A 14,412-nucleotide genomic window follows, 5' to 3' on the forward strand; every position below is an offset into this window, starting at 1 on the left:
CTGGGCTGCCCTTATTGGGACAATGTTCCCCGCTTAGGTAGGGCCATGCCATCCTCCTGCGTAGAACAGGGTCAGCTGCCTGTAACCTGTGTGAATCCCGTGTGACCCTGGTGCTACCTGTGTGCGTCCTTCCCATCCATTCTATCTCTCCCTTTTAGGGTGCGATCGTGTGGGCTCCCGTGCTTAGGTTGCCCACACGATCGTAACACTTACACTAATTGAATATTTTTCTGTTTTTTATCCTGAACGTATTCCTCTACATCTCACTTATTGCACCACCTGTAATGCATCTGTTAGTCTTCATCATATTGTTTTATATTTAGTGTGACCCAGCAAATACTGAAGAAGAGGCTCTTTTAGCCTTGAAACGTGTCGCATATGTACTGGTTTTAAAATAAACGGAGACGCTAACCAATAATTCTAATGGTGTATTCATAAATTCCACATGTTGCGCCCTATACCGCGTTTTTAAACCTTCCTTCATACATACTGTACATATGTTTTCACCTGTGTATATGGCTGCACCTGTCATACAAAGTACAAAGAAGGACCTCCTTTTTTACACACTTTTGGAGAGGAGACAGTCCCACACTCTTTAATCTGAGATGCTCTCCCTTCCTTTTTTTTCTATATTCTAAATCATTTCACAGCAGGCAGCGTACAGCAAGCTAAGACGGAGGGAAACCCTTAGTGGCCAACACCTTAGAGGGATCTTTCAGCAAAAAAAATGGCATTTTAGGTAAATAAATAAAAGCTTGTTACTTACCAAATTGGCTATTTATATAAGTACAAGCTGATGAAAAGCTAATAACCATTTAAAGAAGACCTCCTTTTTGGGATACACTTGTTCACTATAAGTTGGTTTACCATTATTTCAAATGTTCGATGTTAAAAGAGTCGGCCGGGGTAAGAAAAAAATGGCTACTTTCCTCCAGTAACAGAACCACACTTGGCTTCTTCGTTGTATTGCACATCAGCTCCATTGACATGAATTGGGATGAGCTGCTATGTTGTATACAACCTATAGACTGGTACAGCACTGTTTTTGGAAAAATACCGTAATCTAATTTGAATAGTCATTTTAAGGGTGGTTTCAGATGGGCGAGGAAATCGTGTGATTCTCGCCTGATACGTTAGTCAATAAAAAAGCAGTTTAGGAAAACAATGATTTTCTCGCAGCAAAATCATGATCGTTTGTGTGGAACTAGGCTATATGTTGGATAGCGGGGCGTCTGAGTGCTGGGACCCACACCAATCACTAGAACTGGGGGTCCCAGTAACCCATCTTCCCTAGCAGAATCTGCATGGCGAGGAGAATTTTGAAAGGGGCAGCCATGATGAAACCAGCCGATAGGCAATAAGTGTTCTTGGCTGGAAGATCACTTTAAATAAACAGATTCTTCAAGATCCAGAAATATGGATCATTCTGGATAACAGCAATGATATCACTACTATGTTTGCTGCTATGTGGTCTGGATCATCTCCAGTTTTCTGTGGAGTCAAAGAGAAGCAATTAATATCCATGTGAATGAGACACGGCAGATGTGTGCAGGTTGCCTCTACAAATGAGACCTGCATTTAACCTCCAAATCCTCCGATGATGGTCTGTAAGTTACTAATTAATAATTTTACACATTACCAATTTGGCGCGGGTGTCGATGGAAACTGTAACTCTTTTATGCCTGAAATCTAGGTCTGGAGAAACATGAAAAAAGGTTATGTAATGTGAAATAGCTGACATTTTAGAATACACAGTATTTTACTCCATTTGTGTCAAAAATCTGAGCATTCCTGGGCTTTATGGGAGATTTAATGGAACAGCGTTATTCAGATCCGGGTGACGCCATTACTCATATCATGCTCTCAGTCCAATCACATTTTTATTGTCTTTCCTGTATAAAATCTATGTGCTGGAGATAGCCGAGTACAGCGCTCAGCAACCCTTGGCAGTCCTATAGAGATGAATGGAGAGGCATTGTGCATGCTTGACCACCGCTGCATTGATACATGTCACCCCATTCTTCTGCTGGTGGTGGTTCTAGCGATTGGACCTCGGAAATCTGACATTTATTTCCTTTCCTGTCGATATGGGAAAAGTTAAAATCTTGGCTGAACCGTTTTATCTCATAATAGAGCATTTCAAAGGAGTTGTTTAACTAGAAGGCTCATTTAATCCTTTAACTAACATCAAGGGATATATCCATCATGGGTCTCAGGAAAGTATGGAGTGGGCTCATGAGCCAAGGCCGAACCATACTTGGCAAGTACTGGCTCCATTAAACAGCTGGCACCTGCCAGCAATGGCTGTGATCATAACTTGCTCTGATCTCAGTCATTTAACCACTTAGATGCCACGGTCAATGCTGATGATGGTATCTAAGTCATTAAATGAGGGTCCTTCCGTTGCCCCATTAGACTAACGACATGATCAATAGACTGAAATACAGCCTGGGGCCTAGTAAAGGCTCCCAGTCCTGCCATGTATTGCATATATTGACGACTATTAAAGTCTTAATAAACAAAAGTATTGCAGTATGTTGTACAAAAAATCAAGCAAAATGCATGTTCAAGACCCCTGGTGGGACAAAAAAAAAAAGTAAAAATAAGTTTTACTTTTTAAAAAAATATGTTAAAAATATTAAAAGTTTAAAAAACCTGTTTTCCATTTTTCTGCCAAAAAATCCAAACAAAAAAACTTTTAATATTGTAAAGTCCATAAAAGTGTGAACTATTAAAAGATCACTTATTTCTCATGCACGAACACCATAAAAATGTACAATTCCAGAATTATAGTTTATCTGATCACCCTGCCTAAAAAAATGAATAAATAGTTACCAAAATGTTGTATATACCCCAGAATGGCGCCAATAAAAGCTACAGTTTACCCTGCAATTAACAAACTCCCACAAAGGTCTCGGACCTAAAAACTTCAAAGCACGCATGTCTGAAATGAAGCTTCTGCGAATGTGGCCTCAGTAAAAGCATATCTGTGCTACAACTGTTCCCGTCCTTGTGTAGATCCTATCTATATCCGGTGCATACTGTACATTTGTGTTGCTTTATGATTTACAGCGTTCTGGAATCTACAGTGAAGCTGATTCTGACTTGGATTGTTCATGTGAACATAAATTCTATTTATTAAGCCATGAACAAACTAGCAAAAAAATTACCAGGGGATGTTTCTGTCACAGCAGCACAGCGGGCCAAAATTAAATTCTTCGGAACAAATGCCTCATCTACTCATGTTGAATTAAAACCCACCGTCTACACGTGTCAATATTAGTGTTTATTATGTAACTGTTCATTTAGCTCCATTAAATATATTGAAGCATAAAATGTAGATTTTTCTACACTGTCTGATTCACTTCTATCTGCAAACCAAATTTATATCTGCAACCTCCTGCCTTGCACTGCTCACAGCCGGAAGTTGGAGGCTAATGGGAAGGTGTCACATCCGACCTGAGCGTAATTCACACTACATCCAGGACGAACATGCATAGAAGGGGAATGCACACAAACAGACACCGAAACAGACTGAACAGTAAATGGGACTTGCTAGTAGGTGTCCAACAACGACTGACAAATGCCAAAACACCCACCTAGGATACCAACACACATAAGCAGATGGAATAGCCAAAGTACCTACAAGGTATTGGTTCGTATCTTGGCCAAGATACTTAAGCTCATGAGCCCACCACAAGGGTCACCGCCGCCTCTCGAGTCCCTACTCTAACAAGACAACTTAAACCCTAAGTGTCCCATCCAACCTGGACGTGCTGGATCTGTCATTGGCAGATCTCTCACAAATGCAAATAAATAAAGACAAAACAAGAATGGAACCAAAATATGGGAAACACTGTCCCTATACAACCAAACACTGGGATAGGGCCCTGCCTGAAAGCAGGGTGATCGCCCCGATAAGGGCGGCCCTGACCACATGCCTCGGCCCCTTGTGGACTCTACGTGGGAAAGGGAAATAACACAAGGAAACCAAAACTAGAAATGCAAACAAACACGGTACTTAGCTTGAGATGCAGCAAGTAACTGAACGATCCAGGAGCAAGCTTCTGACTGCTAGCCCAGTCAGAGAGAGACTGAAAATTGACAGCAGTTCAGCTCAGTCCAGGCTATCTAGCCTTAGTAATTACCCACAGCACATCACACCTAATACCACACCACTGAGCCAGAAGATGTAGAAACAACTGCAAAACCAGCACCAGATTTATCAGCAAGGTAGCAATCCCAGAACCGCCGCAACACAAATGAGATGTGCCTGCAAGCAGGTCGACCGTCCAAATATGCATGCAGCAACACCAAACAAATCATGCATGACTTCAAATACCAGGGCTCTGAGAGGAACGAGGAGAAGGGTAAATGACTAGCTCCCTCTAGAGGGGCCAGGATTTATGTGCAGCAGACCAGCGGTGATCGGCCAGCCGGAGAACTCAACACCCAGCCAGCTCAATCATCCCACACCTGTGGAAATGTGTTCATGGAAACCAACAGAACCACAGGTCCCAGGAGCACAATGTAACAGTACCTCCCCTTTATAAAAGGGGCCTCTGGACCCCTAAGGCATAAAAAAGGAAAAAAATAGCAGCTCCTCCAAGAGATACAATGTCAAACAGGACTTATCCATTTGGGCCTGGTACAGACGCATCTATGTCATAACAAGGAGTGAGTATACCTATCAGGGGACTATAGACAGAAATTATTGCACCTTACACCAGCGGCCTCTGTAATAATAGTCTGCACAGAGAGAGTGCCCAAAACCAAAGGGAAATGCAAACCCAGAGGGGAAATAAAAATGACAACCTCTCCTACTGACACAACGTCACACAGGACTTATCCATATGGGCCTAGTACAGAGGCATATGTGTTAAAGCAGGAGAGAGAATGAAAATCAGGTACACAACACTAACAATGTCAATAATGTCACTTTCGACCTGAGCGTAATTCACACCACGCCCAGGACGAACACGAATAGAAAGGGAATAGAAGGTAACAGTAAATGGGACTTGCGAGCGGACATGACAAGGGTTCCCCAAGGCAGCAAAAAAGTGGCAGCATCAAAGGTGTTTAAAAAAAAAAAAGAAAAATGTCTATTGCTCCATGTTTGTAAAAAGACAGGCAATGTTTCGACTGTAAAGTCTTTTTCAAGATTTTTTTTTTAATACAGTGTTCAAACGAAGGCTGGACAGTAGAGATGAGCGAACGCGTTCGTCCGAGCTTGATATTCGTGCGAATATTAGGGTGTTCGGGATGTTCGTTATTCGTAACGAACACCATGCGGTGTTCTGGTAAATTAAACTTTCTTCCCTGAGACGTTAGCGCTTTTTTTTGGCCAATATAAAGACAGGGAAGGCATTACAACTTCCCCCTGCAACGTTTAAGCCCTATACCACCCCCCTGCTGTGAGTGGCTGGGGAGATAAGGTGTCACCCGAGTATTGAAATCTGCCCCTCCCGCTGCTCGCTATGGATGCATTCTATATGCGCTCAATGGGGCCAGCGGCAGCAGCGCTGACCCCATTGAGAACATATAGAAGACAAATCCTTCTTCTCTGGCACAGCTGTAACAGCTGTAGCAGAGAAGAACGATGTTTGCCCATTGAATTCAATGGAGCGGCAATACAGCATGTTCCACTGAATGCAATGGGCTGCCGGCGATCGCAGGATGAATGGTCGGAAAGGGGTTAAATATATAACCCCTTTCCTGCAATTCATCCAGAAATGTGTTACACTAAAAATATATACCGGCGTATAAGGCGACCGGGCGTATAAGACGACCCCCCAACTGTCACCTTATACGCCGGTAATACAGTGGAGCAAAGAATAAAAATCATTACTTACGTTTTTAGATGATCTGCGGCGCTCCTGCAGGCTGTCACTCCCTCCTGGTCCACGGCAGAGTATTGCTTTCTCCACGAAAGACTTTAAATCCCTGCCTCCAGAAGCACATGTGCCTTCAGCCAATCACAGCCAATGACAATGATGTCATTGAATGGCTGTGATTGGCTGTGTTTCTGGAGGCGGGGATTTCAAGGCTTGAAATCCCCGCCTCCAGAAACACAGCCTATCACAGCCATTCAATGACATCATTGTCATTGGCTGTGATTGGCTGAAGGCACGTGTCTTCCTGGAGGCAGGGATTTAAAGCCTTTCATAGAGAAAGCTTGTCTGCCGTGGACCAGGAGGGAGTGACAGCCTGCAGGAGCGCCGCAGATCATCTAAAAACGTAAGTAATGCTTTTTATTCTTTGCTCCACTGTATTGCCGGCGTATAAGGTGACAGTTGGGGGGTCGTCTTATACGCCCCGTCGCCTTATACGCCGGTATATATTTTTAGTGTAACACATTTCTGGATGAATTGCAGGAAAGGGGTTATATATTTAACCCCTTCCCGACCATTCATCCTGCGATCGCCGGCAGCCCATTGCATTCAGTGGAACATGCTGTATTGCCGCTCCATTGAATTCAATGGGCAAACATCGTTCTTCTCTGCTACAGCTGTTACAGCTGTGCCAGAGGAGGACGATCTTTATGCTGACAGTGGGGGGGGGGGGGGCACTCTTGCCGCTATTGTGGCTTAATAGTGGGACCTGTGAACTTGAGATGCAGCCCACCATGTAGCCCCTCGCCTGCCCTATCCGTCACTGTGTCATTCCCATCACTTTCCTGAATTGCCCAGATTTTCACACATGAAAACCTTAGCGAGCATCGGCGAAATACAAAAATGTTCTGGTCGCCCATTGACTTCAATGGGGTTCGTTGTTCGAAACGAACCCTCGAGCATCACGGGAAGTTCGTTCCGAATAACGAACACCCGAACATTTTGGTGTTCGCTCATCTCTACTGGACAGACATCAGTCTGGGATGATTTAGTGAATCCTGCACTGAGCAGGGGGTCGGACCCGATGACCTGGAGGTCCCTTCCAACTCTACCATTCTAGGATTCTATACAAGCTTTCCAAGCAATAGCAGCAATATATCATCTGTAGATCATCCATCCTTGTTAACAACAGACCATGTAACATATAGCCATATAGATGTGATGCAGCTTCTCTGTCCTGTATGTAAAATACTCGCTGGTTACGCTGTGCCTATGTTATACATAGCTAAGTCATGCGATGCAGGCATCCAACAAAACCGCTGCCCATATGCAAGATTGAGGACACATTTGGTGACATCAGCAATACATCCTGGCTGCTGATTGGCTGAATGCTGACCTCTGCAGGAAAATTCGACTTTTGATTTTTGCCAAAAATCGGTTTGCAGTAATCTAATTTGATTTTGTTAAAATGGAGATGATTTTATTGCTTGACCAATCAAGATGAGCAACACTGGTCATAAGCTGCGAATCAACCAGCAGTTGTCGGTTTGGTTGGTGTGTATGACTGCAGATCTCCTTGTCTCATTACCTGTATAGATCTCCTAGATCATCCAGGCTTTCAGATTGGGTTTAATTCTGCCCCTCTTTGTCAGTTACTCATCTGTATACCTTTTACTAATCTACCTCTCTATATAGCTTTGCTGTTCTAGACCTCTGGTGCCAGTTAGTATTGCAGCTAGTCTATAGGCTCTGGTATGACTTATTCTTTTGTCTTCCTGTTGTTTTTTGCCTGGCCTGTTTTGGAATCTGATTTGAGCCTATAGTGCTGGGCCTTGTACTCCTGTTTCCGACCCTGCTTTATGTCTGATTTTGTCTATCCTTGGCTTTGGTGCTTTCCTCTGAATAATTGGTAGTAACCCCTGACTTTTTCTCTTTGGTCCACCGTTTCCCTCACCTGCTCATGGTCAACGGTCACTCCTTGGACATAACCACACGGCTCTTTGCCACCAAATAGTCTAGTCTATCTCATGTTCAGCGGTCACTTCTTGGACGTAACCACAGGGCTCTTTGCTGCCAAATTCAAGATCCTGTGAGGGAGGCAAGGGAGAAGACCAAGAGTCCCAAAGATTCTTCTAAGCAGAAACACTAGTCAGACCAATGCAGCCTGCTGAGGCGGACGGAATGAACCATGTTGTTACATTCTGTAAATCTAGTCTATCTAACATACCTTCCTATACTTCTTGCTTTGTTTATATGACAAGAAAGGAAATCTTTGTAATGCATAAGGCGATGCCAGCCTAAAACCTATAATAATGAAGTGTCTTCAAGAGAATCTATTTCTCAGCAGGCATCGAAAGAACATTAGAGAGTCAATTGTGTAAGCATTTGTTGCTTCAAACGACCATTAACGACTAGAGATTAAGGCTTGATTGATCAACATAATTCACGATGGTAGAAATATTGCATTCCACAAGCCAGAAATTAGAAGTTATCCAGTGACATTTCTCCAGCTTTTTCTTCGGTTTCCCTAAACAAACGTGAAGTCGTTATGCTAATGATGGCATAATGGTCTTGTCATTTGTTATTATAAAGACAACATTTAGCAAAAAGCAAATGCGCTCACTTCCCTGACAGACCATATGATAAGGCTAATAGCCTCTCACTCTGTAGATCTGATATGTTGAATTGCAGGAAATGCAAACTCTGCCTGGACAAACTTGTAGTCTATGTAACAGGAAACATTTTAATTCTAGGTTAGACATGTCCATGCAAATACTGTATTTTCCCCCTTAGGGCTTCTTTCCATGAGCATATGCGCAATAATTCTTGCCACAGCGCAATGCATTTGTGCATGAACGAGGTTGGATGAGGTACATATGCGACCAAGTCTACACATAGGAATGTGCTTTTTGTGCACGTAGGGCCAGTTCACAGGCGTGTGCAACACACCATTTCTGTGGATTAACAGACTAATTAGTCTAATGAGCTCCAGATCTGTTATTTTCCCCATGTTTTGCGCAGTGTTTCACGCTTTTCCTTGTGTATTTGCGCACTTCCCAAAATGCAGAAAGATAGAGCTGGTATACCTTTTTTTCCACACTCACAAAATGCACAAGTAAAGCATGCTCATGAGAGCGAATTCATTGAAATCAATGGGTTCTATTCTCTTTGTTTTGTGCGCACAGATTTTGCATTCGTGAATACCCACGCAAAGACGATCATCTAAATAAGCCCTTAGTTTTTGTCTTCTGTTTTTATATAGTGTTGTGAGGGAACTTATATATTGTATTATTTAGTTTTGTACTTTAGTCTGATCTTGGCTATGTTTGCAAGGGGAATGTTCTGCGGAGTAAATTCCTTACACTCATGTTAATGACATTTATTACCTGAGACAAAGACAGTGAGTCCCCAAAAAACAACATAGGGGAGATTTGTATTAGAACAATGGAGCCAGCAGACTGGACCAGAGACCACGAATCAATAGAAACTGATCATTTTTTACACTTCAAAGAAAACCAGCTTGAACAAAATTAATGACGTACCTGTGTTTGGCTTTGTAACACCCCTTTCTGTATCAACTTGAAATCTACCTTTTTGTCTATAAAAGCTGTGTCTTAATATAATAAATGAGAAGATCTCTTAGCTAACATATATGTATGCTCAGATAGGCTAAACCTGAGTGTATTCTGAAAGTAGAGGGGGAGAAAGTAACTGCCAGACACTGAGGTTACCTTTACGTATTGCAAAATTGCTGTGGGCACTCCACAAAGGAACAACTGCAACAATTCTGTAGGAATGTCATGGTGGCCAAAACCGCATCTAAATTGCGCAGATTTGGCTATGCTTACAAAGGTGGAACAGCTGCTGAAGTAGAATACAAGGGTTTAATTGCGGAGTTCAACCCTTGGATTCTAAGGGTTGAATTCCACAATTGATATCTGCAGCATAAATAGACATGCTGCCGATATGTCATGGAAAATTTCCACACTTTGTGAAGGAGATTCCTGAACTCTCCGCATGACTTGTGCTGTAATTCTCCAGCAATTATCGTTCAGTAAATGGAGGTGGAGCGGGATTGAGATAGCTTCTGCATGTTGTTTCCATTCACAGTAAACAGGCTGTCGTTCATAGATGAAAGATGGTCTGTTCACACAGGCTGATCATCGTTTGATTTTTATGTATGCAGAAAGTGAACAACGAAGTATCATTCATTGTTCAGTTGCTGCCGGCTTTTTCACTGAACGATTATCCATCATTATGCATACACAGATAGCTGTGTATGGATTTCTGGCTTGGCTTTTAATTCTCAATCATTGCTCCAAAGACCTGTCTAAAGGGTCAGGCATTGCTTTGAAGGAATGCTGCCATCCAATAGGTGGCGCTGCAGAGGTATTGTTCCATCTCCCTTATTTGCATATTACCCAGAGGAGCATGGATGGCCTTATAAGTCTCCTCACTCACCTTCTTGGTGCTTTCCTTAAGGAGTGGTGTTACCCCTCCCGATAAACATATGTAGCACGCCAAACATTACTGTGGTGCATGCTACATTTGTACATAATATGTGTGTGGCTACCCTTATTATATGAGTATGTGATAGGAAAAGGTTCTAGAATTAGTGCCCTTGCAAATTTTGCTTTATTTGATCATGCCTTCACGACACCCTTAACATATTGACTGCTACATTTTGAAAACAAATTCATGGGAGCATTGTCCTTAGCGAGCACCTGCCTGCTCGGAAGAAAAGATTCCGGTGCCGGCGGGGGGTGGGGAGCGGCGGAGGAGAGCAGGGGGGAACATAGGGGAGATCTCTCTCTCCCTCTCTCCCCCCAGCTCCCCCCTGCTCACTCCCACAACTCACCGCTCACCCACGCTGGCACCAGAACCTTTTCTTCCGAGCAGGCAGGTACTCGCTAAGGACAATGCTTGCTCGAGTAATTGTCCATAGCGAGTATGCTCGCTCATCTCTAGTTACTATGTTTAATCTGAAGGTGAAAATAGCTAGAGAGAGTTTGTCACTAAAATAACTGCCTCTGTGAGTGCTGCCTGCCTCCACCTTGAGACGTCACCATTGAGTTGCTGTTAGCTGAGGTCAGTAGTTGTTAATAAAGTTACCTACAAGAATGTGACCCAATGTTTAGCATTGACTACTTCTCTGGCAGCCATGCACTCAGGAGGTTTTCCGAAAATTCCCACAGCTGACTTGGATTTCAGCCAAAGCTGACACCTACATCTGGTCCCTCTAGGTTGTCCCATCTAAGCACTGAGCACAACTGCACCTAAGGTCTTAACATTGGCAGAATAAGGATGTTGTGTGCGGCACCACACACTATGCCATCATGATGCTGGATGGCTCCAGATTTACTGGAGCTGAGGAGGAATCCAGGCATGAGAAGAGTGGGTGCTATTGGCTGTTATCTACTGGATAAATCCAATAGAATATGGGCAATAGAAATAAATAAACATGGGCACAATGGTTTAGGGGTGGCTGCCTGACCCACTGCTTACCTTCCCCCTTGATCTACTCCTGGGGTTGGGAGGAAACTCATGCAAACATGGGAAGAACAAACAAACTCTGTACAACAGTGCTGACCACTGGGCCACCATGCTGGCTTCTCTTATTATACTAACTGGCAAGCTAGCTAACTACCTACCCAAAATGTGGGTTTTGTAAACGAACCAACTCATCTAACATATGCTGTATCCAACAATAAAAATGTTATCGATGTATTTGCTTTTCCTACTATCCATCAAAAAGACACCAAGAGACAATGATGGCATTTTGTGAGGCAAACAAGACAGCATTTTTCAAAATTAAGCGTATTGATGTATTTATTCAGCACTTCAGACTTGTTCACTAAGTGATATTAATTGGGCGGCAGTAATTAATAATACTGTACATATATGGTCATGTCTGCTATTTCCAATCCATTCACATTTGAGAAGTGCTGTGATTAAGCATTTTACAATTACTTGTTGGTTTCTTCAATATTTCATTAAAACATAAAGGTGTCTTCTATTGATTAACATTACAGCTAACATTCTTTGGATCCGTGGTAATTACTTACCTTCAGACGATCTTGGCATTTATTAAACTTCGGTAAATCTGTAATGTTTTTCTAAAATAGTAACTCGTATAAAAACGATAAACTTGTATTTATATGTTTTGAAATAATTAGCATTGATGTCTTCACCTATGGGTTATAGGGATTACCAAGGCACAGTTGATGAGCAGGATCGCCCTTTTTGGGGTGGTTACTCTGCATAATGCAGTGCAGACTAGGAAACATACGGGGTAAATTTAGATATCTTCAGGTCCCTGGTCACATCATGATATTTTAATGGTTTTGTTGTGTTGTTGGATATTTTAGATTGCAAACATTAAAAGTAGCCTCATGTGGTGCTGAGTGCTAAGGCAGCAGAAATGCAGTCCTAAGCTCTCGCTCACGACCTGAAGATTGCAGGTTCAATACCCATGTGGTTCAAGTAGCCAGATCAAGGTAGAATCAGCCTTCCATCCTTTCTAGGTCAGAGTACCCAGCTTGGGAAATAAATAAATTACCTGAAAGTGCTGCAGAATAAGTTGGCGCTATACAAATAACAAGATTTTTATTTTTTGAATGGTGAATTGCTGATGTAAGGTACTGATATACACATTCTTTGGGTCTGTGAAAATATTACCTGTGACTAAAAGAGCCTTTGTGTCATGATGGTGAGTGTCAGATTTATGCACACACATGTAATATGGCACCCATAGAATTCAAAAGGGCTTCATGCACCTATGTACACTTCTGATTTCATGCAGAAGCATATTGCCTGGAACTGAATCTTTCCAATTTTAGTCCTACCCTCATGCTATCCAAAGCCTCATTGCATCTAGCCTTGTTAGGGGACCATTTAGATGAGCCGATTCTCATTAGAATGAGCGACAGACGTCACCTCTAGCTCATTCTCTCTCGTGCGGCCTGTTTAGACAGGCAGATACATTGTTGGCTCGTTCAAAGGAACATCGCTAAGTATTGTTCAGAGCTTTGTGTATCCTGAGATTTATTATGGACTCCACCTGTTCTGTAATTAATCACAGTTGTTGATGCTCAATTTAGACCTTCAGCCTTTTACTTCTGAGTATTCTGGCTGTTTAGTGCATTCTGCTCATCATTATTCTAATCTTCAAACTCTGCATATGGAGCCCTACTTATACCTGCCAACCGCCGTCTTCACACAACTGAATTCCTATATGGCTGGCGTCTGCACAGAGGATCCGCCGCAAATCGCACGCATTGAAAGGAATGTACTTTCGCTTTTTCCTTCACGAATTGCGTATTCTGCGAGGGGAGGAAAAATTGTACCATGCTCTATTTTGCTGCAGACTCTGCGCGGACGGCCTCCATTAAAGTCAATGGAGGCCATCCAACCCGCAGCCCATCCGCAATTAACATTGCGGATGAGTCATGAGTACCTGTGTTATCGCCTAGTGACAGTGCGGGGAATACAAATATTAAAAAACCACCTGGGAGCCCCCGCGGTCATCCGCATTACAGATTTTGCATGTACGTGGGGTTGCCGACTGGGGTCACAGCAAGATTCTGCTGCAGGATCCCGCATGCGGAATCATCCCGGTCATGTGCAGCTGGCCTACCCCTGATCTTCAATCCTGTTTACCGAACTCTACTTATACCTGACTACCTTCAGAAGTCTAATGCAGTTAGTAACATTCTCATAGTTCCTTATTAAGGGCCAAAGACTAAACTATTAAAAGGCAAAAGTTCAGTTAAAAATTAAAGTATATATATTTATTTTATTTTCAACTGAACTCTTACCATCCATATATATATTACACTGTAGGCAGGTATGCAAATGGGATTGCATGAAGAGACTGATTGGCTCAGCACAGGGACCATTCAGGGGCAGCTCTCAGCTATTGAATGACTGCTTAGAGCTGCCCCTGATTGGTCCCTGTGCTGAGCCAATCAGAGGCAGCACTCACTCACCCATTCATGAATTCATGAATGGGTAAGTGAGAGCTGCCTCTGATTGGTGAGGCTGTGACCAATCAGAGGCAGCTCATTCAGCAGGCGGGGATTTTAAATCCCCGGCTGCTGAATACTACTCAGAGCAGTTCAGGAGAACTGCCGGCGGGCCGCGGCTGAACTCCGTCCGCCGGGACCAGGTGAGTATATATTTTTTTTTGTTGTTTTTACACATTTCTGGATGAATTTCCGGGAAGGGCTTATATTTTTAAGCCCTTCCCGAAAATTCATCGTGCGATCGCCGGCAGCCCATTGCTTTCAATGGAGCCGGCTGTATTGCAGGCTCCATTGAATTCAATGGGCAAACATCGTTCTTCTCTGTTACAGCTGTGGCAGAGGAGAATGATTTGTCTACTATATGTTCTCAATGGGGTCGGCGCTGCCGCCGCCGGCCCCATTGAGCGCATATAGAGAAGAGAACAGGAATCGCAGATCGCAGATAGGTGCGATCTTCGATTTCTGTTTTATAATTTATCGGACAAGCGCATAAAAAGCGCTCATGTGTCCGATACCATTGCAAAGCAATGGTTTTATAAAATCGCCAGACGCATGCG

The sequence above is a fragment of the Eleutherodactylus coqui genome, chromosome 10 (genome assembly GCF_035609145.1).
Source record: "Eleutherodactylus coqui strain aEleCoq1 chromosome 10, aEleCoq1.hap1, whole genome shotgun sequence".
Taxonomy (NCBI): Eukaryota; Metazoa; Chordata; class Amphibia; order Anura; family Eleutherodactylidae; genus Eleutherodactylus; species Eleutherodactylus coqui.